The sequence below is a fragment of the Anomalospiza imberbis genome, chromosome 4 (genome assembly GCF_031753505.1).
Source record: "Anomalospiza imberbis isolate Cuckoo-Finch-1a 21T00152 chromosome 4, ASM3175350v1, whole genome shotgun sequence".
In the NCBI taxonomy this organism is placed as follows: Eukaryota; Metazoa; Chordata; class Aves; order Passeriformes; family Viduidae; genus Anomalospiza; species Anomalospiza imberbis.
Genome location: NC_089684.1, coordinates 46,329,773 through 46,357,070, shown reverse-complemented (window position 1 = coordinate 46,357,070; position 27,298 = coordinate 46,329,773). Strand labels below are relative to the sequence as shown.

The 27,298-nt window shown below is 44.0% G+C and overlaps 1 long non-coding RNA gene across 2 annotated transcripts in view; it reads left to right on the top strand.

Annotated features, from left to right (window-relative positions):
- Positions 1 to 24,176, top strand: part of LOC137472870 (uncharacterized) — a 40,958-nt gene extending 16,782 nt beyond the window's left edge. The window contains exons 2-7 of one of the 2 annotated variants that reach the window (XR_010998456.1): positions 4,775 to 4,916; positions 6,930 to 7,037; positions 22,688 to 22,843; positions 23,271 to 23,461; positions 23,916 to 24,015; positions 24,111 to 24,176. This is a non-coding gene — a long non-coding RNA (uncharacterized lncRNA). The remainder of the gene's footprint in view (positions 1 to 4,774; positions 4,917 to 6,929; positions 7,038 to 22,687; positions 22,844 to 23,270; positions 23,462 to 23,915; positions 24,016 to 24,110) is intronic. The other variant, XR_010998455.1, reaches the window with a different exon arrangement.
- Positions 24,177 to 27,298: the final 3,122 nt, after the last annotated feature.

The following is a 27,298-nucleotide window of genomic DNA, read 5'->3' as shown; positions in this document are numbered from 1 at the left end:
CAACTAGAAACTCAAATTCCTCATTTAGGGGTCCCACTTCAAAATTTACCAAGGGCTCCTCAAGATGTTTCATCAGGTCCCCTAGAATATAAAGCCCCTGACACCCCTAATCATCACCTCTAAAGACTTTTTCCAAAACTTTGTGTTCTCTGGCTATGGCCTCATCGGTGCTGAGTTTTTTTACAAAACCTCTTAAAGTGTCCAGTCTTCCCACAATAACAGCAGTGCCTTTCACTGAGAGAGACCAGACTTTTCGCAGCTCCTCCAAAGTCCTTATATCCACCAGCTGATACTGACCTTTCCTTGCTTGCTGCTAATGGCGGACCAGACCACTCTTTCTTTACCCTGGTTGGTGGTACAGAACTACCTGCCCCACACTTTCTCTAGCCACAGCCACCATAACTCTGGCCTTAGCTTTAGCTTTTTCCTCCTGCCTCTTCAGATACACCTTTAATGCTTCCCTCAGCAATTCATTAATGTCTTTCTCTTGCCAGTCTTCCATCTTCTCTAATTTCCTCTGTATATCTGGCCAAGATTTGCTAACAAACTGGACTTTCAAGAACACCTTACCCTCCGTGCTATCTGGATCTATCTTAGAATACAATTGGAAGTTCCGCCGTAAGCGGTTTAGCCAGTTAGCTGGGGTCTCATCCTTCTCCTGTGCACTCTCAAATGCAAGTTTTGTATTCGTTCCTTTGGGAACTGATTCTCGAATTCCCCGGATGACCAATGACCTATACTCCATCATCGCCTTCCTTCCTGCCTCTTGGTTAGGATTCCAATTAGGGTCCGCTAGAGGCAGTTTTTGCTCCCCGGTGGGTACCTGAGGTCCGGGCCAATTATCCTTTTCCCAGATTCTTATGCTTGCCACCCGAATCATCCTAATCTCCTCTGGGGAAAACAGTATGCTCAAAATGGAATTCATCTCCCCCCAGGTGTAGATATTTGGTCCTAAAAATTGATCCACCTGGTTAGCAATGCCCACAGGGTCCTCAACAACGTTCCCCAACTCCTTTTTAAACCCTCTCACCTCAGAGGCTGTTAATGGCGCATTTACAAAACCCACCCCTCCCTGTACTCCCCCCATAGGAACCTCTCTAAGGGGAAACAACTTCTCTAACTTCAAGGTCTTGGAGCAAGTACAGCAGTAGGGCCCTTCCTCAGACGCCACATTTCCCACTTGAGGATTGTTAGTGTTAGTGGGGGCCTGAGGAGGATTGGTATTGGTTAAGAGGTCACCGGGTAGAAGGGCTCTCGTGCCCGAATCGGGAGAAGAGGATGGGATAGAAGGAGAAGGACCTGGATACATAGCAGATGGAGGTGTAGAACATGCATTAGATGAAGGGAGTCCCTGTAGTGGAGTGACAGGAGTAGGTGAACAAGCCTGGGAATGTGGTAAAGGGGTAACAGCCAGGGGAGGGGCTGGTATAGGGAATGCAGCAGGTGGAGGAAGCTCCTGCAGGGGAGGGGCAGGAGCAGATGGATAGATCGGAGAGGGTGGTAAAGGAATAACAGCTGGGGGAGGAGCTGGATCTGCTGCTTGAAGTGCTGCAGGCAGAGGAAGAGCAATAGGAGGAGGCAGACAATCTAAGACTTTTTACTTTTTACTAATTTCCTCCCCTGCCCCTTCTTCCTGCTTGCTCTCCCCTTTCTTCTGTACTTTACATACTCGTATGTTTTTACCCTCAGTTACACCCCTTTCGCAGCAAGTGGCATATAATAATTGCTCGGGGTCAGTATCCTCTTGAGCTTTCAAATAGTTGGTTAATTGTTGGCACAACCATTGGTCCTTTGTGCCACACCATGGCCATCCTCCAGGTATTTCTAAGTTTGGCCAAATCTCCACACAGTAGTGGATCATCTTGATTTTATCTAATGTCCCCATAGCTTCTATGGAGTCCCATTCCTCTAGCAACTCACCTACAGGGCTGCTCGGGGGAATATTCTTTTTTTCCCTTCCCCTTTCCCTTGGTTTTAACGGAGCTCATTCTCTTACTGCCACACCCTCCCATTTTTCAAACCAACAAAAAAAAATATCCCAAGGCACCTCTTTCCAAAAGAAAATCAACTGACAGATCTGCCACAGAAGACTCGAGACCCCAACCTCCTCTGCCGAAGCTCGTGCCTGACCACGATTGGTAAGGGCTCAAAGCAAAAAGACTGCCTGATTTGTAGTTTTGCCCGGTCTCCTTTACCAAGGCCTAGGCATCAGGACTTAAAAACAACTAGACCCCGGCCTCCTTTGCCAAGGCTAGTGCCTGACTCCTGTTAGCCAGGACTTAACATAAAATTGCCTGATCTGCTAAGGTTGCCTAACCCCCCTTGTTAGGGCTTACCTATCAGGACTTTTCGGGGGTTTGCGTGCCACTCACACACTATTTCCTCCGCACACCCGGAGGGGGGGGCCCCTCTTTACCCCCCTAAGGAGATGCCTCGCTCTCTCTGGCTCCACTCGCTTCCCCCCATTCCCGGCCGGCCCCCTCACAGGAGTCCGAAAATGCAGTACTAGGGGTCCACACTTGCCTTGTGTGTCCGAGTTGCCGGCCCTCGTCTCACTCACTCCCCACTCGCTCGCCTCCTTCTCCCGCCACCGGATATTTCTCATCAATCCACCGCTCCTCAGTGCTGCAGGTCCCGAGTCAATCCTCCAGTCCGGAATGGCCAGCTGTCCCCGAGGTCCAAGATGGCCAGTCTTGGGGTCCTCTTCTGGGCGTGGCCTATCCCGGACGAGCCCCCACATGATATAAAAAGGGCAGGAGGTCGTGCTCCTTAAAAATGCCTTTATTAGAGTGATCAGCTCAGGTGGGGGCCCGATGGGTCGTGCACACGCTGCTGCTGCTTCCCGGAGTGGCACGGAGGAGGAGGAGCACAGCTTTGTCCGCTTGACACGCAGTCAGAGCTGGGGATTCCGAGCTCACGGGAGCGGCAGGATTCCAAAGTTGGAGTTCTGGTCAGGGGTCCTCATATTAGCATGTATCTCTGTTGGTTGTAATGAGACATTAGAGGGGTTCCCGCGGACACTAGGACTGATTGCTCACCCTTTTCTGTAGTTTGAGTCCTTCCATCCCGTTGCGGCTCGCTGTTTTAGGGGTTTTTAGTGTTGCATTCGGTGTATTTCTGCATTTGCATGTTGCTCCTGATGTCACTTCCTCTTCACGGTCCGGGTGCCATTTTCTAGGAAGCAGAAGGGGTGAGACCCGGCCCGACAGGGAAAAAAGGATTTCCAACAAGAGATGAACAATAGGTAGTTAGCAGGGAATTAATGTGGGGTAATTAACAAGGGCTGAACATGAGGTAGTTAACTGGGGTGAACAATGGGTAATTAACAGCCACTTAACACTGGCCAATAAATAAACACTCTGTAACTTCTGAGTAGTTTCTTATTCATAACACAGCCTACTCCACGATCCTCAGCTTTCTGCCCCACCTGGTTGCTAGAGCTTCAAGGCCTGGGCCGTGTGTGAGGGGCTGGGCCCGGGCCCTTTGGGCTCTTTCGCCGGGAATTTTGGAAGCCTCAGGGCCCGGTGGCGCCGTTCGATTTGGTTTGGCTTGGCCAGCTCGGTTTTCTGGACCCAAGCAAAAAGCTCTTCCCTTCCCTGGCTCGGAGGAGCTGCAGTAGCGATCCTCCAGCTGCCTCCAGGGGAGTTGAGGCCGGAGCAGCGGCACCGGCGGGAGCGCAGCCCGGTCCGGCCCCGAGCCTCGGGAGGCTGAGCCGGGCAGGGAACGCACAGGGGGAGAGAGAGACAGAGAGAGGCTCTGGCCCCACTGCTCTGCCCACCCTGGCTGCTGCAGAGAGGAGCTCGGTGCCAGAGAGCCCCGGCATGTGCTGGCCTTGGGCTGGAGCTCCGCCGGAGAAGCGCCGCTTCCCTCAGAGGGACAAGGGAAGCTCCGTGGGAGCTCCATTTCCCTTGGGGTGAAAAGGGAAACTCCGTGGGAGCTCCATTTCCCTCAGAGGGACAAGGGAAGCTCTGTGGGAGCTCCATTTCCTTCAGAGGGACAAGGGAAGCTCCGTGGGAGCTCCATGTCCCTTGGGGTGACAAGGGAAGCTCTGTGGGAGCTCCATGTCCCTCGGGGTGACAAGGGAAGCTCCGTGGAAGCTCCATTTCCCTCAGAGGGACAAGGGAAGCTCCGTGGAAGCTCCATTTCCCTCAGAGGGACAAGGGAAGCTCTGTGGAAGCTCCATTTCCCTCAGAGGGACAAGGGAAGCTCTGTGGAAGCTCCATTTCCCTCAGAGGGACAAGGGAAGCTCTGTGGAAGCTCCATTTCCTTCAGAGGGACAAAGGAAGCTCCGTGGAAGCTCCACTTCCCTCAGTGAAAGCCGGTGCACCACGAGTCAGGAAGGGAGATTCCTTCAACATCTGCCGCGTTCTTCGGCATTTTTGGATCTTTGTCCTTCTGTGTGTGGGGCAGGGGCTGAGTTCTAGGGATTTGCTGTTCAGCAATTGTTTGCTTTTCTTCCTTGCCTTGTGGGCATTCTGTTGTTAATAAACTGTTAGTTTTGGGTTTTTTCCCCTACTTTATTAGCATTAATTTTCTGTTGGTGGAGGGGAATTATTGAAACTCTTTAGAGAAGAGTACTCATTGCAGAGTGCCCTCTGTTATGTTTGTCTCAAAAGTGAGACACAAGTATATTTTAATCTACATAAAATAAAAAGAGAATAATATCTGGAACATGATCAAATAGAAAATCAGCATATCATTCAGCAAGAACTGATTATCTTCAAAACTAAAATACTGGGATTTATAAAACGAGGCAATATTTTCTTGATGGCAGGTAACAAGAATTTACATCATGAACTGAAGACATGATCTGGAGGAAGTGATAGAGATGGAGGAGGACCAGCTATAAATACCAGAAGGTACACACCAGAACAGTGGGGAAAAGGCAGATGTGGTTGTAGAGCACTTCCAGCAAGGTAATTCCAACAGAAAAGTATTGATACTATTGGGAAAGAATGGTGGCATCTCACTTGGGAAGCCGTGTCCAGTCTGAGTCCCCCACACAGGAAGGATGGGGCTGGAGAGATGCAGAGGGCCTAGGAGGGAATGGAAAATGAGGAGCAGAACAGTGTTGGATGGGCTGGACACAGGCGAGACAGACAGTATTATATGTACGTACTAAAACAGCATCAGGAGTGTGGGTACTAGAGGCAGAAGTGCAAACACTAGTTTTTCAACAACTAGAACAAACAAGAGTTCTTCAACTAATTATGTGTAAATCCACTCTGAAAATTAGAAGTGGGTTCCTAGTCATTAAATGTGGCAAAGTTCGCAGGAGTCCTCAAAAAAGAGCAGTGAAATAATTGCAGAAATTGTCCAAGTCTGAAGTTCACAGCAACTGAAAGGTTTTATATTTTGCTAAGTAATTGTCAATTTCTTGGTTTAGCTTCTCTCACTACATATATTTAACCTTTTATGAGTAGTGACTCAAAAATAAAGCTTTTCATCTTGTGAGACTCGTTTTCAGGCCATGCAGGCAGACATTTATTCATTAAACTCTGCTGCATCAGAGCTACTTGTCTGCCCTTGGATACCGTTGAGTACAAGTGTTCACCATCGGGCTGTTTACAGTGTCAGCCCTGAATAAGCATGCAGCAATTACCAGGTGGTTACAGTGTTTTAGGTATGACAGATCTATGGCCTGGTGTTCCTGGTTTATTACCTGTTTGCTTTAGGGCACTTAATTTAGTGCTGGGGGATCAGACTCCTCGGAGGCAGTAAGCATTTGTTGCAGCCGTTACTCTGAGCATTTGCAGCCCATAATGCTCTCGTCCCCTATGGCAGCCAAAGGGAAATAAGGGAACATCACTCAAGTGTCATTGTGGAGGGACCCGGGTGAGGACGGGGTGGGGGGACCATGTGTGATCACAGAATTAGGTCTGAATGCTCTTCCTGAAAACGTCTTTTCCATGGGAGTTCACATATAAATAATGTGAAAATTGGAATTTAAACAACAGTCTAATATTTTAAAAATTATTTAGAAATGCATCTATTAGTTTTGCATAAGTACATTTGTAAAAAAACCCCAAGCAACCCTCCCAATAACACAGGAGTGAATATTGCTGCCTTGGGTCAATGCTTCCTAAACTGCAGTCAGCTTAAGCTGTTTTCTTTAATCCTTTGAGTTTGAAAAGACTGTGAGGGGTTATATATTTACATGAGGTAATTGGTATTCCATAGATAGGGAAGGTGGGCTTGTTAGTGCTCCTTTGTCACCATCCCCCATCACATTTTACTGGAAGACCTTATTTTCAGGTATGTTTGTAGCTTCCACTGCAGTGACCTTCCCTCCTTCCCCTGCCACTGTCTCCTTTCAGATAACTTCTTCCTGCTATTGCAGCTAAAATAGCCAATTTCTGAACCTGAATTGAGGAAAAATTCCTGCTAGCCATGCTAATAAAATCACATGAGCGTTTAATCCACATGATCTCACATCCTCTGCATGGTGGAGCAGAGGCTTGAGGTCAGAGGAACAATCTTTTGCTGGGATGAGTTCTTTCTGTCTCTGTGAAATTTGCCTGTCAAGTCACCAGTCTCTGAAAAATCCCATTTTACAGACATTTACTAGAACCATGTGGATTTTGGTGGGTGAAGTCTCTGAAAATGCCCTGGGCATTTCTAAACCTTCTCCAGAAATGCAGCGTCTGAGTGAGCTGCTGCTGTTATCCCTCCTCCCCACTGCAGCTGTTTTCTTGCAGGGATTGGGACCGTGGGGGCCGTGACCGACCGTGGCTGTTCCTGCTGCCACCAGTTCTTAACTACAAGATGAAGCATTCAAGGTCTAGTTTGGGTAGTGCTGGATGCCTTTATTTTTTATTTTTCTTCTGCAAAACGTTTCTAGGGAAAGGAAGAGGAGAACTAAAGTGTGTTCTGGCTCTATTGTCTTTTATTTTTAAGGAAATTTATTTTCTCTACCACTTTAATTGTAGTGTTGACCGTTATGGAAAAGCTTGGAATGACTAGGAAAGAAATGGTGCCCTTTCAGGGAATACAAGGCCTTTTGTTCAGCCCTGTGTCTAGCCACAGGGTGAGGGCAGGTAATTAAACAGGGAATAAGTGCTCGCTGAGCACCACAGGACATGGACATGAAAATGCTCCTGCAGTCAGAGGACCTTCAGTATGCACCTCTTCATATTGCACAGCTGTGACACCTTTCTATGACGTTGTGCCATAGCAAATGGTAGGATAACCACACTTTTCTGCCCATTCATTTTTCCTGTGTTCACCCACATTATTAAGCAGAAAGTGATAAACAGAGCAATTTCAGCATTCAGGGAAACTGCCATTTTTTCTCACTCTGTCTTTCTCTGAGGGCTGTTTCTCAGGTCCCGGTTTCTTTTTACATGTGGAAAGAATGCAAAGCATAAACCCCTTTGAATGATGTTTTCTAAGCCATTTTGTCATTTCTGTTGTTCTCATCTGCTTGGATTTCAGTTTGTCTTTTTAAAATGTCATGTCCCAAACTGAATCCCATCAGTGCTGCTACTGAAGCCTGAGCATTGCTGAGCAGAGCAGAAGGATTATTGTGCTGGTTTGAGACAAACTGTTATTGTTAATGTAATCATTTGTGGCATTTGTCCTTTTCTGTGTAAGCATCTTAGATGTGAACTGCAAGCAGTTTATGATTTAACTTCTAATAACTGTGTCTTGGTAGGAGTGTTCCTTGGCCCACACTTCTCATAAATATTGGCTTTGGGTTCAGTAGTCACTGGCATTGCTGCAATCTTCTGGACTGTAAAAAAAAAAAAATCTATTTTAAAGAGTTCATATAAAATGCATTAGGCAATGGAAGACAGACAAAATGGCTCTCTGTGGCAGGGAACATCACAGGGAATGTCACAGGGAATATCACAGAATCACAGGGCTTTTTTGTGGCAGCCCAGCAATCCAAAGGTATTTTTTCATGGTTGTTTAATGAATCTGAAGTAACTGGATTGTCATGGGGAATAGAGCCAGCCCTGAGTGCAGCATTTTATTCACCCTGACAGACTGCACAGGGCTCAGGGCCTTTGCTGTTAATTCAGGGGAGAGGAGCACAGCAATGCTGACATTTGAAACAGGAGGGACAGTGGGTACTTTATGGTAGAGTACAGAAATGTGCTACCAAGATGTCACAGCTCCAGTTAGCACCTCCTGAGTGTTGAAATGGATGTGGAAATCAGTAGCTGAAATAAATGGAAACTGCTACTGTAGGTCACTTTACTTTTTCACTGCCAAATATTCTGTCTTCTTAATATAAAAGTTTTACAGATGCCACGGTCCAGCTCCTGTTTTCTCTCCTGTAACCACATTGGCCACATCTTCTCAGAGGGAAAAAGAATACTCGAGCTCTTCAAGTCCCTGGCACCTCTCAGAGCAGATTATATATAATTTTAGTAGTTTCTCCATAGATAGAGAAAAAATGGCTCTTTTCTGAGACCCTCAGAGTTCAAAGTGGTAGATCAAGAGTTTGTGCTTGGCAGGGGAAGGTAATAAGGCATTCCGTGGTCATATGTTAAAAATGTCAGATCAGAAATATGAGTGTTATGGTTTTGTACCTCACTGTACTGAAACCACCACATTGAGGTAACCACTCATTGACTGCTACTAATGAAAAAACCCTAATGTTTACTTGGAGATGCATCATGTTAAAGAAACAGGTTATCTAGAATAAAAGGGAATTAGTGCATGGGTCCAGCTGTAAGATATGCCGAGCAGCCCCAGTTCCCATTGTGTGGCAATTCTGCAGTAGCTCCGCTGTGGGCACAGTAATTTCCACACCAGGAATATTTTTGTGTGGACTAAATGTGGCCACACACGGGGGTAGTGGAGAGCAACCACTAGACTTGAAATTCCCTCCCTGATTTATCCCACCGTGGCTTCCATCTGCAGACAATCTGGTCTCGTTCCTCATGGCTCATTTGTGCAAACTCCTGCAAGGGAAGTCAAGAGAAGAATGAGAGCAGGTTAAAATCTCAGAATCTGGGTGATTTCTCTGAGAGCTGGGAGCACTTAGCACTGCAGGATTGAGCCTCAAGGCACTTGTTTCTCCTTCACAATCAGACAAGTCTTCAGTTCTTGAAAAATGGATGCTCAGGGTTCCTGTTGCTGTAATTCCGTTAGGGAAAATGGCTGGGAAGTGAGGAGAGCCAAATGTTACAATGAACACGTTCAGTAGTCTTAGCACTACCCAGCTTCCCTTGCTTTTTCACTGCAGAAGTGGTGAAGGCAGCTTTGCGTGGCAGTTTTCAGCATTGTGGGATGAAGGGTAAGGCATCCACTCAGTTCTCCACGGGACCATTTTCTCTGGGTGAAATTCAGAGTAATGATTTGGGCAGAGGAAGAGAAGCCTTGAGAACAAAAGCTCTTCCTAGCAGTGTGCTCAGCTTGGTTCCAGTGGGGAAGAAAGTCCATGTGGACTGGGAAAATGGGCAGGGATGGGTGACTTGAGAGCTGGTGTTGGTTCTGTTGTACTCAGACCTGCAGCACGGTGGAGTTTTGACTTCTGCAACCACAAGAGAAGCCTGGAGAAGTCATGGAAAGTCAGATGAACTATTCTGAAATATATGCAGAAAATTTCTCATTATTTATTGCAAATGCCCAGCCACTGAATGTCTGAGGCATGTGCCAGAGCCTGTGGTCAGTGATGGGAGGGTAAGCACTGCTGTGGGAGAAGGGCTAATACATTTCCATCTGAACTGACTGCAGAATTACTGTACACAAAAGCCCAAATTAATATTTTGCAATTTTAGATGTGGTGTGCCCAGTCAAAATTCTGCCATGTGATTACAGTGACAAGAAAAATTTTTTGATAAAGAGAAGAAAAGAGAGGAATCTTTGTAAATTGATCGCTTTTGATAAGAATGTGAATATCCTGATTTTGGCTACGTTAACCATTTAAACCTCCCATTTTTGGTGGAAATCCATGTAAAGTTAATACCCACTCAATGGCACTTAGGAGGTTCTGAGCCTGGACATATGTTTTCAAATGCAGGTATCGTGGAATAGACTATAAAATACAAATACTTTTTCTGTCACTATAACTGAAGTTGCACATAATGACAGTTTGAGTTACGAATGATGAGTTGATTTTTTTTTTTTTTTTTAGCTTGTGATTTAAATAAATCTTTCACCATTACATTCTGTGTACTTTGAGGAGGGATTATAAAGAAATATGAGAAGGTTATAAAATAGAAATTGCTAGAAGGCTTATTTGGTGTTTGGGAGTCCTGAGCATGCAGCTGAAAAAGCCTTTGGAACAGAACCAATCTCTGTGGAAGCTTTATTGATTACACAGAGAAAAGTCCATTTTAAACACTTTTATAGCCCTGTGTTGCCTGAGGAAGCAAAATCTATTACACTTAGATGATGAAGTTTTTGTTTATGAACTCAGCTGTCTTAGTGGCCAGGTGGAAGCAAGCAGCATTATGATTTCTTCAGTCTATAAAGCAGAGTTACCAAAAAGCCCCTATTTCCCCGTGTGTCTGCCCCTGCTGTTTTCAGGCCATCCACAGTGTGAGGTGCTTTGCCACACGCTGCAGCCGGAGCTGCAGTGCCTCCTGGAATGGCTTTCCAGGTCAGGGAGCTTCTCAGGCCCCCACACCTCCAGTGGGCCGGATCCGGGCTGTACTCCCTGGTCGGTGTTTGTGTCATTGCTCTGGTTTTTTCAAGGCTCCGGGTTTTTGTGATGTGTTAGGGGAATGACTCATGGTTAAATAAGCTGTGAAATAAGCTGCCCGAACAACTCTCACTCATCGGGATGATAATGCTGCTCTACACGAGGATTTCCACCTCTGTTTGATCTATGGAAAGGTCTAAGCCAGAAAGATGGGAGAGGAAAAGTGATTCCTTTTCTTTGCCTTTCCTTAAAAGGCTGCAGTGTCAGGCTGCAGCGGAGGAGAGTCTGGGTTTGGAAGGCGCAAGGAATCTCCAGCGGCTGGGGAAAATACCAGAAGCTGCTGGAGGGCAGGGAAGAGAGGACAGAAGGGCGGGCGGGGCTCAGCAAGGCGGCGAGGTCTCTCTCAGCGGAGACCGGCGGTGGCTCTGGAGCTCGGGGCTGTGCAGGTCAGCTCTGCCTGCGGTGTCTGGGACTGCAGCCAGGGGGGCTGAACTGACTCCTGGAGAGCAGGAAGGGCAATTTTGTGTGTGCTGTGTGCTCACAGGCTTCTTCTGGCCTGCAGTGATGGGGCTGACATTTGGCATCTCACTGAGGGTGAAATGATGTGACCTGCTTGTTCTAGCACCAGGTCTTTTATCAGTGTGGGCTCGTACCATCAATCCAGCTGGAACTGGTACCTGAGAGTGCTTTGAGTCTCAGGGACTGTGAAGTTGATTAAATTGACTCTGAACCAGCATCTTCAGACACTTCTGCCTGTCCCCTCCATGGCCCCAAAGCTCAAAGCATGCAGAGAAAAGGGTAAAAAAGATAAAATGCCTGACTTAGTTCCATCTAGATCTTTCCTTGGAGCTTACAGTTCTTTTCCCTCCAGCTGACCCTCATTTTTGACTGTGAGAAACAGACTGTGCTGTTCACAGCATGTTTGCTCTTTCCTCTTGTGATGCCTTGCCAGACTGACAACTTTTAATGACTTCTTGAAATGGATGTGAGAAAGATTTCTCACTGGTAATATCAAAAGTTAGAGCCTGCTCATTTGGACAATAGCACCAGGTAGCTGCACTTTTACCATTGATTTATGTCTCAAGGAAGATGTGGATAAACACAGAAATACAGTGAAAAGGCCTCAAAGCACTCACAGTTCTGTTCTCTTTTACTCAGCTTCTCTTTCCAGTATAGTTCTGAATGAAAGCTGTAGCAGAAGGGTTCTGGCAGACTGTCAGGCACTCAAGTAGATTAAACTTCTTTCTTAGACTGAACATTGTAGGAAAGCTTTGCTGGAGAATTAGAAAAAAATGCAATGAAAAGATGGAATTCGTACAAAATTAACAACCTCCCTGTGTTTAAGATCGAGGCATACCAGCTGTAATTTCTGTTAGCTGTGATCTTGCAGGGTTTTTATGACAATTTTACAGAGGTATGTTTAAAACAGAAAACATCTAAAACTTTCCAAAACCAGCATGTGAGGATTCTGCAGCACTTTGCTCTGTACAAGCTGTGGTCAAAATTAATCAAAATGTTCGCTCTTGACATGAGCAATAAGGGTTAGCTAAAATTGCTGCAAGTGTATCAAAAGGTGTGATTGGATGAGTGGGAGCTGTTTTTTTCCTCAAAATGGCTTCATTTTGGTAAGTTTTTTACCAGCAGAGACTCAGTGATGAATGTGCACTGGTATCTGAAAGCAGTTTAGAAGAAATTCCAGATCCTCCATAGTAAGCAATATGGGAGTCACTATTTTTTAGGGAAAGATCAGTCCTGATTTCAGTGAATTAGACTTTTTAACTATTAAAAAATAATAATAAATACATATATATAATTCTGTCTCACCAAATGGGTGTTTGTGTTTCATTTCTGCTGCAAGAGTATTTGGAGAAACTGTTAATTTTATTAAGCCATGTTTCTTTAAAGGTGTTCTACTCTAGTTGAGGACTTAGGAAGTGCTTTATAGCTGCTGAAACTGCTCTGAGATTCAGTAAGGGCCTCTGAATAAATGTTTGTGATCTGTAAACAAACTACCTTGATTTGAGGTTTTTGTCTTGAGGACACCTGATGTAGCTGTGTTGTCTAAAACTGTGCTGCCTGAAAGCAGGGATAGTATTGACAAGCTTTAAATGGGTCTCCTTGGTTTTACTGAATTTTAATTAAAAAAGGATTGGAGTTCTTTAAAGTAGTCATTAGCAAGGAAGAGTATATTGGTAATGCTATACAAATTGTAAATTTGTAATACCAGCCAGACATTTCCGTGCAAACCAGACTTAGCAGGCTAGGTTAGTCATGTTTAATTAATTTGCCTTCATGTATCTTTTGGCATATTGTTAATCTTCCTCTGAGGTTTGTGCAGGCTTTAACCACCAGACCAGAAACACAGCTCTGTGAACAGCTGCTGTAGGCAGGAGGCAGCTTTTTGAACATCAGGTGTGTGCTGACAGGGAGTTGGGATGGCTCAGATGCCTTCTCTGAGCCTTTCCTGCCTTTCCTGCTTCCCCTGTGTTTATGGACAGGAAAAGCAGTTTTGGGGGAAAAAAAAAAAAATCAATCTCCCTTCCTTGAAAAGTGGGAAGGGAGACACCGGCCTGGAATATCAGAAATGGCAGAGGGGTTTTTTACCCAGACTTGTGCTCCTTGTAACTCAGTCACTCACTTTGCCCCAGAAGTGTGGGAGCAGCACAGAACAGGGCATTGCCCAGCGCCCCTCTGTGCAGCAGAGCTGATTCAGCTGCATGTTCTGAGCAGGTGTCAGTGTGAGACTTGGGTGATGGCAGAACCAGTGTCCTGAAGGTTTTCTCTCTTCTCTGTAACCTTTTTTTTCCCCAAGAAATGCTCTAAGTTTGTTACTTTCAGCTAGTGTTTTTTGTTCTATTTGTAATATCAAGACTCCAGGTTAGAGTTTGGTTTAGTAAGTGAGCAATGGCACGTGAGCTGTGATTAAAAAAATCCCACCAGATTCAAGAGATGAAGAGCAGCCATGTAAATAAGTAAGGTAAAAGGAAAAATTAGGTTTCCATTGCTCTCTGCAAGTTTACTTAGCTTTTTGTCTGGGAGGCTTTTGATAGATTGTAACCCTGAAACTGTAAAAATAAAACTTTTATTTACCAGCAATGTGTGGTAAAGGCTTGCTTGCCCCCCTCCCCTACCATATCTCCTCTCTAACTTATTATCAACACAGAGCAGTCTAGATCTTCCAAGTAAGTACTAAGTTTCTGTAGCCATGCCAGTTTATGCAAATTCTTAAAAAATAACTTCAAAAATTAAGTACTTGCCTTATTCGACTGATCTTCTGGAAAGAGACCACTATCAGTTATAAATAAAATACTTTAAATACAGCTAAATTAGTTCCATTTGTGGAGCATTAGCTAAATATGGTTCTGCTATTATGAAAATAATGCTAAAACAACCATAATATGTTTAGCTAGATAAACTAAATGTTTCAGCTTCCCTTTTAAATGGGCACCTTTGTATCTCATCTCTGAGCCCTTTGAGGCTGGACTTCACTCAGCATCTTTATTCATAGTATCATTTCCTTACTCTATCATTATTTACTGCAGGAATTCATGTCGACGCTGGTGTCTTCAAGGCACCTTAATCTCATACACTTTATTAACATTTCAAAAGGTCTTCCTCAGAGCCACAGATAACATTACCTCTAGGAGAAAAATCTGGTTTTTGTATTAAGTTTGTTGTTTTTTCTGCTTGGAAGCAGTAACAGCTTTCCTCTGAACCAACAGCTTGGTTTCCAAATTTCAGCTTTAGAGATTCATTTAGAGCAACAAAGATGAACTCCCTGGATTAGAATTGTCAGAATTGACATCCTTGTGCAAAACTGCCGACAAAGGGATTGCGGGTGCTGTTGGTGTGAAGAGGGAGAAGGTGCTCAGTGGCAGGCTGAGCCTAATGAGGCACCTCAGTGAAAACTGGAGGGGAATGAGACAGGCTCTGCAAGGAGGAGTTAAAAGAGCAGCCAGGCCATGGACAGAATAAGAAGCAAAGGTGAGCTGAGAGAAGCCAGGCTAGGAGCAGAGTGAAAAGGAGTATACATAAGGTAGGAAAATGTTAAGGGGGACTGGTGGATCAGAGGGGGTGGAAATCTAGTGATGGATCAGAGCCTGGAAAGGAGAAGGTCCCTGCAGCCTGCCAAGAGGAATTTCTGTTAACAGCTGAGTTTGGGCTGCTGTGGAGGGGAAGTGGCCTCGGGCAGGCATTGTTCTGTGAGCAATGAGCTTCTAGGTGAGAGGGACAAGGGGCATATTTGGGATATTTAGTCCCTGCCGAGGGTGGAGCCTGGGGCACCAGTCCCTGCATCCAGACAGGCCAGGGAAATCACACAGGGGCAGCAAGGGGGTGCAGGCTGGAGGAGAAAAGCTGATTCTGGTGGAGCAGCTCATCTGCACATTGAGTTCCAGCCCAAAGAGAGCAAGGACTTCACAGCCAGGTTACAAAATGTGACTGGGGAATGCAGAGCTGGGCTAAATTCCCCAGTTGGCTTTAGTGTCAGGGAGACACTGCCATTGTCAGCTGCACTTCCACCCTTAAGGGAAGGTGATGCACAGAATTTGGTTATTTTAGAGGAAGAGTTTGAGGCTTTAAATTGCTGGGTCCTGTAATGTGTGGACATAGATTTTATGTGTTATGAATATATCAAATGCATTTAACGATGAACATTGAAGGAGTGGCTAGGATGACAGACCAATATTTCTGTATTAAACAGATTTTTATATATGAAATCAATATCTGAGATACTGTGGAAATGGTTTTTTCTTGTTGCTTATTAGTGATTTTTTTTTTTAATGGAAGTTTCAGATATCAAACTAGATTTTTGGAGAACTGTTGTTCTCCTTCATTATGTGGATTTTTAAATGAAGGTTCTAGGTGGTAAGAACTCTATCATATGTGCACAGCCAGATTACATTAATCTCTAAAGGGCTTTTTTATATATTTTAGTGACATGATTAGAGAAGGAAAATGCCAGAGCTATACTTGTCCTTTCAGAAGACAGCAGATACTAAAAGAAAGCCTTTTTAGCAGTTGAATTTTTATGATGTAAGCTGGTCATGAATTCAAACCACTATTACACTTGGAACATAAATGTGTTAAACTGAAATAATAAAATTAGAGCAGACAATAAATAAAACTGGGGGGTGTGCTTTTACTGCCTTAGCACAATGAACTCCTCACAGTCATGGAAATTATCAGACTATCACTAATGGAAGGATCTTTCTGGGACACAGACCAGACTGTCTCATTCCAGGTCGTTCACACATTATCCATGGGGGCCAGTCAGCGCCTTTTCTTTATCTGTTGCCAGCTGCCACAAACAGTTGGTGATATTTATACAGTGATTGTGATGAAAGCATCAGCCAACAGCAGCAAAGGCCCAAAAGTCACCTCCAGAGCAAATCCCTCTCAGTTCATTCGTGCCACTGGAGGATGGCACTGCCCTCCTGGACAGATGGGGAGCATTTAACATTGCAGTACAATAAAAGATCCTTAATCAAAGAGCAGTACATTAAAAGAATTAGAGAAGGTTAATACTGGTGGCTTAATGCAGGGGAGCAGCTTTTTTATTGAATTCCTTTGGAACACATTTTGCCTTTGTGCACACTGCAGCATTAGCTGAGGGAAATTGTGGTTGAGCACAGGAAAAGGACAGGAGAGGCAGAAGGTGAAGGAAGAGCTGATGTCAAGAGAGATCCAAGCATCACTTCCTGATCAGACTAAGGCTTGGGTGTGTTGTTTGATACTTAATTGTAGAGCTCTTCATTAAAAGCATCCTCCCATTCCTTTGGCTGCTGTTTGCAAAGGGATGTTTAAACCCATTCCAGGTGAAACCAGCAGAGCTTCCTGATGCTGTTGTATGTGGCTGCCAATTCAGAGCCTCTATGGATCCAAATTCTTGGGAAGTCTGTTGGAGAAATGACCAGGACTCTGGGATGTGTATTCAAGAGTTTTCCCTGTGAACAGCTGGTTTGTGAAAGCAAGAGGGCAGATGTGAGCGTAGATTTAAGAGGTGCATTTCCACTGAGCTCCTGACACCTATTCTGAATTTCATGTAAATCTACATGAACATGAAAATAAATTTGTTTTTTTTTCCTGAAGTAGCTTTCTCAAATGCAAAGCCTTCAGCTGCTAGACTGTGTATGGACTTGTACACATGTGCACACAGACAGGCCAGCCTTTTTTTGTTAAACACATGCACACACATAGACACAGCAGATGTTTCTATCTGTGAAGAGACTTCCACGGTCTAAAGTAATGTAATAATCCCATTGTTTCCTTGCTAGGGCTTGCTTTCTCCATCTGGTAGACTGGCATGCTGCAAAGTGGTTAAAAGAGCCTGGCTTTTAAAAACATTTGGAATTGTCTGGTCTGATAGACTTGAGCTGAAGGTAGAATTATTTTTGAGATAATCAATTCCTGTGCTGAGACACAGCTGAAATTCAGTCCAAATGTGTGAAAGTCCAAATCTCTCTAGACCTTCTTGTTGATTATAAGCACATCATATTCAGAAGAGCTTGTTCTTCCCATAAATCGACAGGATTTTATAAACAAAGGGAGAGAAAAATAGCCAAATTTTAAACTGAGTGTTGGAAATCCCGGCTTCTCCCCAAAACAGATCCAAATGCAGTCCTGTAGGTGGCATTTCTTGAAAATGGGTGTTGTCCAGATGCAATACCATATTGCATAGGTACTATGGTGAGTTTTTTAAACACTACACTCTTGTTTAAACTGCAAAGATAATACATAGGAATGGAAAGGAAAGGCAAACTTCCCAGCCCATGATGCTCTGTTCTGTCCTTGCTAAGAAGAAAAATAGAATTATAAGTGCATCTCAAATATCAGCAAATCTGGTTTTTTAGGTTGTAGTTCAACAGTGTATGTTATTTCTGTTAGAAGAAGCAAGTTAAATTCATATTGTTTACCTTCTGCAGTTACCCATCTAGTAAGAGTAAAAGCAGAGAACAGCTTTGTGACATTGCTTTGAATAAGTAGTGGAGCTCTGATGGAATGACAAAGGACAGAGTTGTTACATCAGGTTTGCAGGTGACTGGATGGACGGATCTGTGTACATATAAAAGTTCAAAAAATGCAGCAGAGATACTGCAAATGCTTCTCTGGCTTATTGGTAGCACTGAAGCAACATCTCATGTTAGACATAAAACCAGAAGCATTTTAAGTGGAATAGTAACAATATTGAAACCTTTCCAGACACCTAGGAAGCCTGGTTTGTGGCACAAATGACACCTCTTGGTGTGACTGAATTCTTACATGCTCTGTGTTTTGCACCTCTGTAAAGAGGGGTGGTGGGAAAATACTAAAATGAGTCCGTGATGTTTTGAAATTGCAGAATTGTGTGGGGTTTAGGACCCACAGGGTTGTTGGCAAGTATTACACCGTTGTACAAATCCTTCACAGCAGAGTTACCAAGGAAGCCAGAAATGAACAGGGTTAAAAAGGTCCTTCTTGCACACAAAAGATAGGTAACATCTTAAAACAGGAGAAAACTTCTTGAAGGAACTCAATTCTCAGGGCAGCTTCCCATATGAAAACCCCTGGTTTGAAATGATGAGGGACACTTGTGAGAGTTTTTTTTCCCCAGATGTCATTATGCTCCTTGTTTGTTTAGGTGGTTGAGTGGCCGTGAATCATTCCATTCCGGGTTCTGCATTCAGGGCAGGATATCAGAAAAGGGAGCCTGGGGCACCCATTAAACACAGGGAGGGGCACTGAGCTCTGCAGCCTGGAGAGAAATTCATCTGAGCATTGGCCTCTCCCTGGGCTGAGCTGAGCACAAGCCCTCTCAGAGAGTTCTGCCCCGGGCAGTTACATTTGTATGTAGGGGTAGCACGGGCTACCCACGTTTTGCATTTTCCCCGCGTTTCAGCTTGAGTTTGCAGCGTGTTTCAGACCTTGATACGTGTGTTGGAGGGAAGAGGGATGGGAACTGGCTTGTGGTGCTTCCCGGCCGTCTGTTGTTAATTCTGTCCTTCAGAGATGTAGGCCTTGGGAGACTTGCACCTTCTGCAAGGCCAAGAGGGGCACGGGGCAGCTCTGTGCTGCAGGAAACCTCTTTGCAGGGAGAGGTTGAGCTGAAGGACAAATCCATTGGCAAAGCAGAGGACTGTGACCCTCCTCCTGGAACTTCTCAGTACTTGAAGGAAAAGTCACCTCAGGAAATCTTAACAGGCTCTGTGACTGGCACGGTGAGCTTGCTGACCCTTTGTACAACAGAGTTCATGGAACGTTGGCTTTATGATGGAATTTTGAGTAAGGCTCAGAACTGGATGCAGAGTTACCTGCAGTGCATCACTGTGCTGTTAAAACAGAGTACACTGATAGAATCTCTTGCACAGCTGGTGAAATGCACCTGTATGCCACAGTGCAGTCTCACTTGTAGGCGTCTATGAGTGACACTGATGTAACTTTAAGAGCATGCCAATGATATTTCTCCTTTTCTCCTGAGTCATTCCCCTTTCTTATGCATGGTGCAGTGTGATTTATAAGAACTGGGATGTCTTCTAGTGATATGTGGTAACACACCATTCAGCAAGGAATGAGAAGTTTCATCTTGTTAATATTCCATATTTCACTTGGTTGGCTCAGTGAGCCCTTGGAATATGTATCCAGAGATTGTGCCTGTAAGTGAATGTGGAGATAGAATTAGCAATGGAACCAAATGCAGAAAGTTACAAATGGTCTGGGAAAGGTTTCAAATTATTCATTTCTGTGACAAGAATTACAGCCAGCTGGGAAAATGGCACCAGCTGATGAATTGTAGTGACACTGAACTGTAGCAGTGGAGAGGAAAGGTGAAAGTTTTAGTCATTATCTTTAGAACTTCAAGGTCATTGTATGTGAGTTGCTGTCAGATGTTGCAGCATGGAGAAATAAATAATTGCACCAAAGCTAGATGTACATTAGTTAATTTTACATGATTTTTCCATTTTTCCAAGGCTACAATTCTCATTACTAGTATTGAAATTTAGGAATATACATTTTCTATTAATTTCCTTTTTAACAGCATCCTGCAGAAAGTTTACACTGAGCCATAATAATTTATTTTCATTCTTTCTTGCTCTGCCTTTATTTGAATGACAAAAATCATAACCAAAGTAGAAAATAGTGCAGAGGTAATCCATTCTTGTGTCACAAGACATAAAAAGAAAAAAGTAAGGCAACAGTTTATAGTTTTGACATGCCTGAATTACTTACAGGAGTTAATACCTGTTTTTCGCTGTCAAATTCTTGTTTGAATCTCACAGTGGTTTATAAGTAATTTATGCGCAAAACATTGTAGCAGGCATCCAAGGCGGTATCTAATTATTCAGTCAGAGAAACTTTAAAGCTGCAAATTTTAGGCCATCAGATGTGCAACATGTTATGGTCTGGCTGCAGGGTACAGCAAAAATTTTAGAAGTACTGGTTTTATAACTTCAGGTTTTCCAACACAAAAATGTTGCAGGATACACAGTGTAAAAAAAAAAAAAAAAAAAAAAAAAAAAAAAAAAGAGGTGTGGGAGATTTTTTTGCTGTGTGCCAGTCAGAAGTAGGAGATCTATCAATCCAGTGCTGTAGCTTGAATTAAAGTGGCATACAATATGCATTTTAAACAGCCTTGCATTGCAGTGTTTAAATGCTTCACTTGAAACAGCAGAAAGCATCCATTAGATTGCTCCTGAGCTCTGTCACTGCAGTCAGTTTGGCATCACTCAGGTTTGCAGGGTTTGAGTGCTGGCTGCTCTTTAATCCTAATTTCTCCCTAAGTGCTGTTTTTAGTGGGACCTTTTTTTGCATTTTCAGGAGCAGGCAGAAGCCATTTTTAGGTCAGATAAATGCTAAAAATGCTGTCAGACACAGTAGAGGGACAGCAGCAGGAAAGCAGGCAGTGGCAGTTGATGCCATGTCAGCAATGCCATCAGTGGGGTGGAGAGAGCTCTCTAAAGCAGACTCTGCTTTAGGACACAGACTCTGAGGAGGGACTCTGTGTCTCAGTGCTCCATCTCAGTGGGATTCTGCCTGTGTACAGCACAAAGGTGGTTATATGCTTGCAGATATGCTGCCTACAGTGACTCTGCTTTAATACATTTTTAATTGTCAGAAAGAGAAGAAACGTTTGGAAGCTTCATCTGTGGTCTGAAAGCCAGAGCTCTGCCTTTCCTGCTTTCTGCCTCATCAGTGCTGAAGATTTTGCAGGGAGAGCTGAATTGATGCCAGTGCTGGTAAGCCAAAATTGAAAGCAGCTCCCTTTTCTCAGACTCCATGGGCTTTGCAGCCCTAGCAGGGCTAGAAAGGAGCAGCCTTTTACTGCAGTTACTGGGGAATCAGCCATGGCTATGGATCTACGCCCACAGCAGTTCAGTTCTGTAAAAGGGCAGGGAATGCAGAGTGGAATTGTGCTTGGATGTTGGAGGAATGCTGCTCTGCGGCTGTTGGCTCTCACCTCTCTGCCCCTGTATGTCCATGCATCCATCACCAGGGCAGGATGGACCACGGGGCTCCCTCACCTCGGGTAGTGCCAGTGTTTGGCAGGGCACTGGCTGTGCAGAGCTCAGCAGTGTGTGTGTGCACAGTGCTGCCCACCAGCACTCTCTGCCCTTTGGCCAGGGGTTCCCATTGCCAGAATGGATCTTCTCACCCCTGCTTAAAGTACCTTCCTTAAAACATCTGCTTTGCACCGATGGGGAATGCCAGATGAACAGCTGTGCTTCTGATGAAAAGTATCTTGCACTGGTTGAGCTCCTCCAGTGGGCACAGTCTGTTCTCCATATTACAGGCAAATATTGGAGGATGTCCACGCTGCAGTCTGTAATACTTAGTCAAGGTTACTAAGAGAGTAATATCAAATTAGAAATGTGTTGGTCCAATATGAAAGTTTTCTTATTTCACTGAGGTTTCCCACTGATCAGTGTAGGTTTCATCCATTATCTTCATTCCTAAAGACATACCTGATTCATTCTTTTTGATATGCATGCTTTAATTTAGGTATCTCCTCTAAAGTTCATCTTGTGATCACAATGTTCTTAGTCTAGAAAGGCTTGATTTCAGCAGCAGTACAAATCAGGTCAGGATCTGTGAAGAGATCCTAATTTGTGAAAGAATTTCCGACCCCCCCATTTACATTGTAAGTGGTCACCTCCTTTCCCTCAGTCTAAAAGCTCAGTCAAAGTAGTATGAGCTGTATCCACTTCTACAGCTCTCTTAATCTACTGAAAGCATTAAAAGAGAAGAAGAAATTTAAATTGATTAAGGCACTGTTTGCTATTCTAGTAAATTAAATACTTCAGTACTTTTGCATTGTTGTAAGTGAAAACCAGTCAGATAACTAATTTGCAGTTTGAAAATCACATAGTTTGAATCCTTATTACTCATCTTCTTGACTAAAAGTTAAATCAGCTAAACTGCAGTGCCCAAAGAGATACTAAATCAAAGCTACATCTGAAGAGCACAAGTTTCTCCCAATAAAATATGTATTGCTGTTTTCTGGCATCACATTTACTGTGTGAATTTGGGTTATCTATGATGCCATTGTACATATAACAGCAGGGCTCAAAATATTTTTATGTCTGAATAAGTCATTTATTCTATAATAAACATCAAAGATCTGCTGCTGTAATGTATTTAATTCCTGGAGAAAATGAAAGGCAAGCAAGTGGAGAAGTGGTTGCAGTAGGTTGTTTAAAACTGTTCATGCTAGGCAGAATTAGACAGGAAACAAATGAAGTTTTAATGGAAAATCAGTTGATAGTCAGTGGTACAAAAGCTGGCTTTGCCAAGGACCCTTCACCACTCAGAAATATCCCACACCTCCTATGGGATTTGCAGAGCCTGGCCCCAAAGGCAGGCTCTGGTTCCAGATGAGCCCTAGAGTTTGGTTTAGACATTTGGGTGGTGGCAGAGGGCAGGCGGGCTCAGAGCATTTCCTGCAGGCAGCGTGAGCTGCCTGACTTCTGGCTGGCCGGGGAATGGGGGAGCTGCTTCCAGGCTGGAGATCAGGCACAGCAATCAGCGACAGGGTAATGACCTGAGACCCTCAGCTCAGTTCTAAGTGTAAGCATTTTGTGCTTTATTTATTTGTTTCTTTATGGCCATTTTCCACAGCTGCCTGAGATGAAGAGCACCGCTGAGGCTGCTCCTGAGCTGCTCTTGGGTCAGTTCACTCTGCCCAGCCCCAAGGTCACAGCTGGGTGCAAAGGCTCAGATGCTCTTTCCTCCCTGCTCCACGGAGATCCTCTTCACAACAGGAAGCCTGACCAGGTGGATGAGGGATCAGAGTGGCCTTTTCTCAGGGAACAGAAGGCAGGTTTAGGGATCAGCTGCTGCTCTCAGAGGCTGAGAACTAAATTCTCTGGGGGGAATGTCAACAAAAGGTGTTTGTTAATAGAGTATTAGATTAGATGGGGGAAATCTAGCAGGGCTGGAAGAAGGGACAGAGAGATGGAAAGAGACAGGAGTTCCCTTGCAGGCTTTTGTCACACAAATTTCCTAAAATTGAGCTTGCTTCTGGAAGGGACAGATGGGTTGTAAAGGCTGGAGGCTGAGTGCCCACAGAGACACAGGAGCTTACTTATATCACAGCTTCTGCCTCTTCTGCCTTGCTGAGTGCACCTCCAAGGGAGACTCTCCAACCAGCAGCTCTTCTTAAGTGAATTCTCTTCTCTGCTTTTCCTACATGGAAATCCAGCCACAGGGCAAGGAAACCCTTCCAGCTGGTCAGGCCCCAGACACTTCCAAAACTCAGAGAATGTCTCTGTGTGGAGCTGCTGCATTCATCTCCCCTGTTGTAAAGGCAACAGCTAGATCCATCCTTCCTTAAGATCCATGCATCAGATGGAGATCAAAACAGACCTTGGAATGAAGGAGGATAAACCACAGGTATGCCTTCAGTTTATGGCAGGGTGCTGCTTCTCCTGTTGGGATTTTCCTAGGATAGGGAAAGCTCCTCCTTTTTGACTGTTTTCCTTCTGCCTCTTGTTTTGCCACCCTGTGGAGCTGGCCATGGCAACCTGTCCCCAGGCTCTCAGGTCAGATTTGTTATCAATACGTTTGCTGAATGATAATTTGTTTATGATTTCTTGGAAGATTTCACAGTATGAAAAAAACCACTAGTACGGGCCTATTTTAAAGCAAGTGCTAAAGGTTCGATTTATAGATCAGTTCTACAAATTGTACGAAGCTTGAATTTGACATTTCATTCCAAAAGGGTTTTAATGAAAACCTACCTTCACCAATATTTTTTCTATTCTTTATTTTGAAGCCCAGGATATCATCAGCTGATTTAACAGATTCAGTTCAGATCACCGCTCACCTTTCAATTCAATCAACACAGTCATCCTGTGGGACTCAGCTCTTCCAGTGAAACCACAGATCCAGAAGAGTGGGGGAGTCCAGCTCGGGGAACAACATCTATTGAGAGCATTGAACAAAGGGTAAGAACCATGTCTGCTGTTCTGGGAAATTATTATTCCTCTCTTTGCACTTCAGTTAGTCATTTGCCATGGTGTTTTTGGTTTTGGGATGTCAGACAGAGGTATTTCAGAGGAAGACTCTTTTGTTGTGTTTGTGATGGAAAAATCAGCACTTTTTCCCCTGCTGTTTATAATGTGACATCACTGGGCAAGCATTATCTGTTCTGCCAAAGAGCTTACCATGGACTGCTTTCCCTGCCAAGTGGAAGCTGCTTGGAGCCTTCCCAAAGGCACTGGTGAAGGCAGAAGGTGAGGTTTGATGTTAGTCATTAAGAGCCAAACTGCTGCGTGTGTGATTAGGTTGAGCAGTGCTTACAGCTGGATCAGTATTTACAGCTGGACCTTTCTAAGGTCCCAGCGCACGTTAACTTATTTGAGTGAACATTCCACAGCTCTCTGTCCAACCATGACCCCTCACAACGCAGAGCAGGAGTTGGAAAACTAGTTTAAGGCTCCTGAGTAAATGGGTACTAACCTGATGAATTAATATTCCCAATCATATGTAAAAATCCAGTTCTATTTTATACTTTTGTTTTTAAAAAGTTTCTGTCATGGGCTGTATTTACTGCAAAAGACTTCATTAAAATATATGACCACTCATGCATGTACATGAAATCTGAATTAGTACAAGCCATGGAGATGAGTCAGCAATGTAGATTTATGTCTGTTTTAATGAGGTAAGGAGGATCTTCTGAAAAGAAAGAAAAAATACATTCCCATAATTTAAGAAGTGAAGCCCCTTTCAGCAGCACTTGAATACCTTGAAGGATATACATGAGGACTTGTCATAAATGACATGGTGGATGTAAAATAAAGGTTATTCAGAGTAATTATGTAGGGCAGTCTAATACAGTAGGGCTGTATTGAGTCCATTAATATAATTTGTGTCATGTCAGAGAAAAATCAACTAGAGGTATGCATCAGGGGACTGCACTTTGTTCTGAAAAGGTGGAGCATGTGCTAAATCCCCCTGGATGTGTGGGTCAGTTCCCCCAAGTCACTGTTTTTTAGTGGATTCATGTGAACTGAGCTAACTGGGCCTTGTTATTTTGGTGCTGTATGTATCTGAATGTCAGCTACAAATCAGTTTGTGTGTGTAGCACTTATTGTGGATTTCATCCTAAAAGGACTAATAGCAACAATCTCACCAGAAGTCTGTGGAAAAACACGGATTATACTTACTAAGAGATGGGCAATTTTTTTAGGGAACAAGGAAAATATGTCACTCCCTCCCATCCATCCATCCATCCATCCATCCATCCATCCATCCATCCATCTTGTTTATTTCTTGCAGTGTACAGTGTATTTTATGTGTTCAAATAAGTTAGTATAACAGACAAGCAAAACAATGCTGTTCTCTAGTCTGCCATTGGAAAACATCATTAAGGCTATAATTGATTTCATAATATATATTTGCTCATCTTAATTCTATTTCTCAAGAGCCTGTAATAGAAAAGTAACTTTTCCACATGAGGAAATAAGCTTGAGATAATGATATATGATAAGATGCTCATACCCCAATGGAAAATTCCTTCTGTTCCACTTCTGAAACTGCAGAGAAAAACTCTGTAAAAAGTAATTGTCTTTGTCACCCTGAGAGTCTGTATCACCTGCAGAAATGAATTTCTCTTTTTTCCCTAACCTGTGAAGTACTTTCACTTGTTTATCTACAGAAATGTTCTACGTTTTATGTCCCACTAGAGAACGCAAGTATTTCATACTACATGGAGGGATAGGGTTTTTTTGGGGAGGGGCAGCCTGGGAACCAGGAGCAGTTTATTCCAAGTTCTTGGAAGATAATGACAAAATGTGCTTCTTGTCCTAGATCTTTACTCAAGGAGTTCCTTCCTGGGGTGTGGGCATTTGGTCAGCTCCTCTGAGGGTTTAAAGTGAGCACTTCCCCTTGGTGAGAGCTGCTCCATGCCCAGTCCAGGCTGCTGTGTGCTCACCAGGTGACTTTCTGGAGCTGTCTGGGAGGTGTTTGCACTGCTGGTACAACAAAATGGAGCTCCTTGATGGGAATGACCCTTAGATGGAGCCAATGACAGAGCTGTTTAGTTCCATCCAGAGCAGTGGCAATGGGACAAGCTTCTGCACTTGTCCACAGGCAGGAGTGCACTGCTTGGCTGCAAAACACACCTGCCAGAGAGCCAAATCCTTGGCTCTGTAAGCCTTAGCAAGGTTGTTTCTGACTCATTGTGGACTAAAATGGCCTTTGCCACTACAGCCTGGTTCAGGTGGGGGCCAGAAGAGCAGCTGCTTCAGGTGAGTGTCTCTGTTCACACTGCTCTGGAGCCTGGGGCCTTGCTGCTCTTCCAGGGGCATAACACAAAGCCATGGGCATTTTGAGATGATGTGGCAGGTCGTGTTTGAAACCCTCAAAGGCAAATAAGCAGTTGGCATTTGTCACTTGATGGGCTTTGTCTCAGGGTTTCTCTCAGTTAGAACCTTTGCTGGTGCTGGAGAACAAACCCTATTTTCACTATTTGTGACATTTGTGTGAATGCTTGAATTTACATCTGTCAGCTTAGTGTGTTTCAGGTCCTAATTTTGCAAGTTCATGTTTCCATTTATGTTTTTATACTGTCTTGGAGGAAATGTCCAGTTCTCCAGCCTCTCTTTTCTTGTGAAATAATGTGTTTTATGTGCAGTGCCCTACCTTGTATTTTGTTTAAGTTTAACAAAGCCTGCAAAGAGCTTTTCTAATCTAGTGTTATTCCTATAAGTCTCTCCATAAGTCGTGTTTTATAAGCAGAGTTACTGGGCAGTAACTCTGAGTTCTTATCAAAGTATTAAATGAGTGATGGAATCAACAGATGTTTTTTACTCAGTTTCTTCCTCAGTTTGATGAGTGGCAGCTGCCATGCTGATAAATGCATGGTGACACAGCAGACAGCAAATGCCAGCACACCTTCCAGCTGCATTTTCATTTCCTTACAGGTGTGTCTCCCATTTTAGCAGCAGAATCTTTATCTTCATTACAAAGAAAAAAAATATTAAGTGTATTTTTAAAGTCTCATTTACATATTCTTGAGGAAAGCAGAATCAAAGAAAAAGTGTTTAGGAATTACTGAAGCATCTGATTAATTGCAGGCCTTTTTCTTCCTTAGTTGCACATTAATCTTGAATTGCTGCCTCATTCTTTTGGGAACTGAAAGCTCCCCATTATCCAGGGGACTTTTCCAGCTGTCTGTGTTGGTAGCACCAATGGCACTCATAGGTCTTGGCTAAGAAGCTGCCCAAA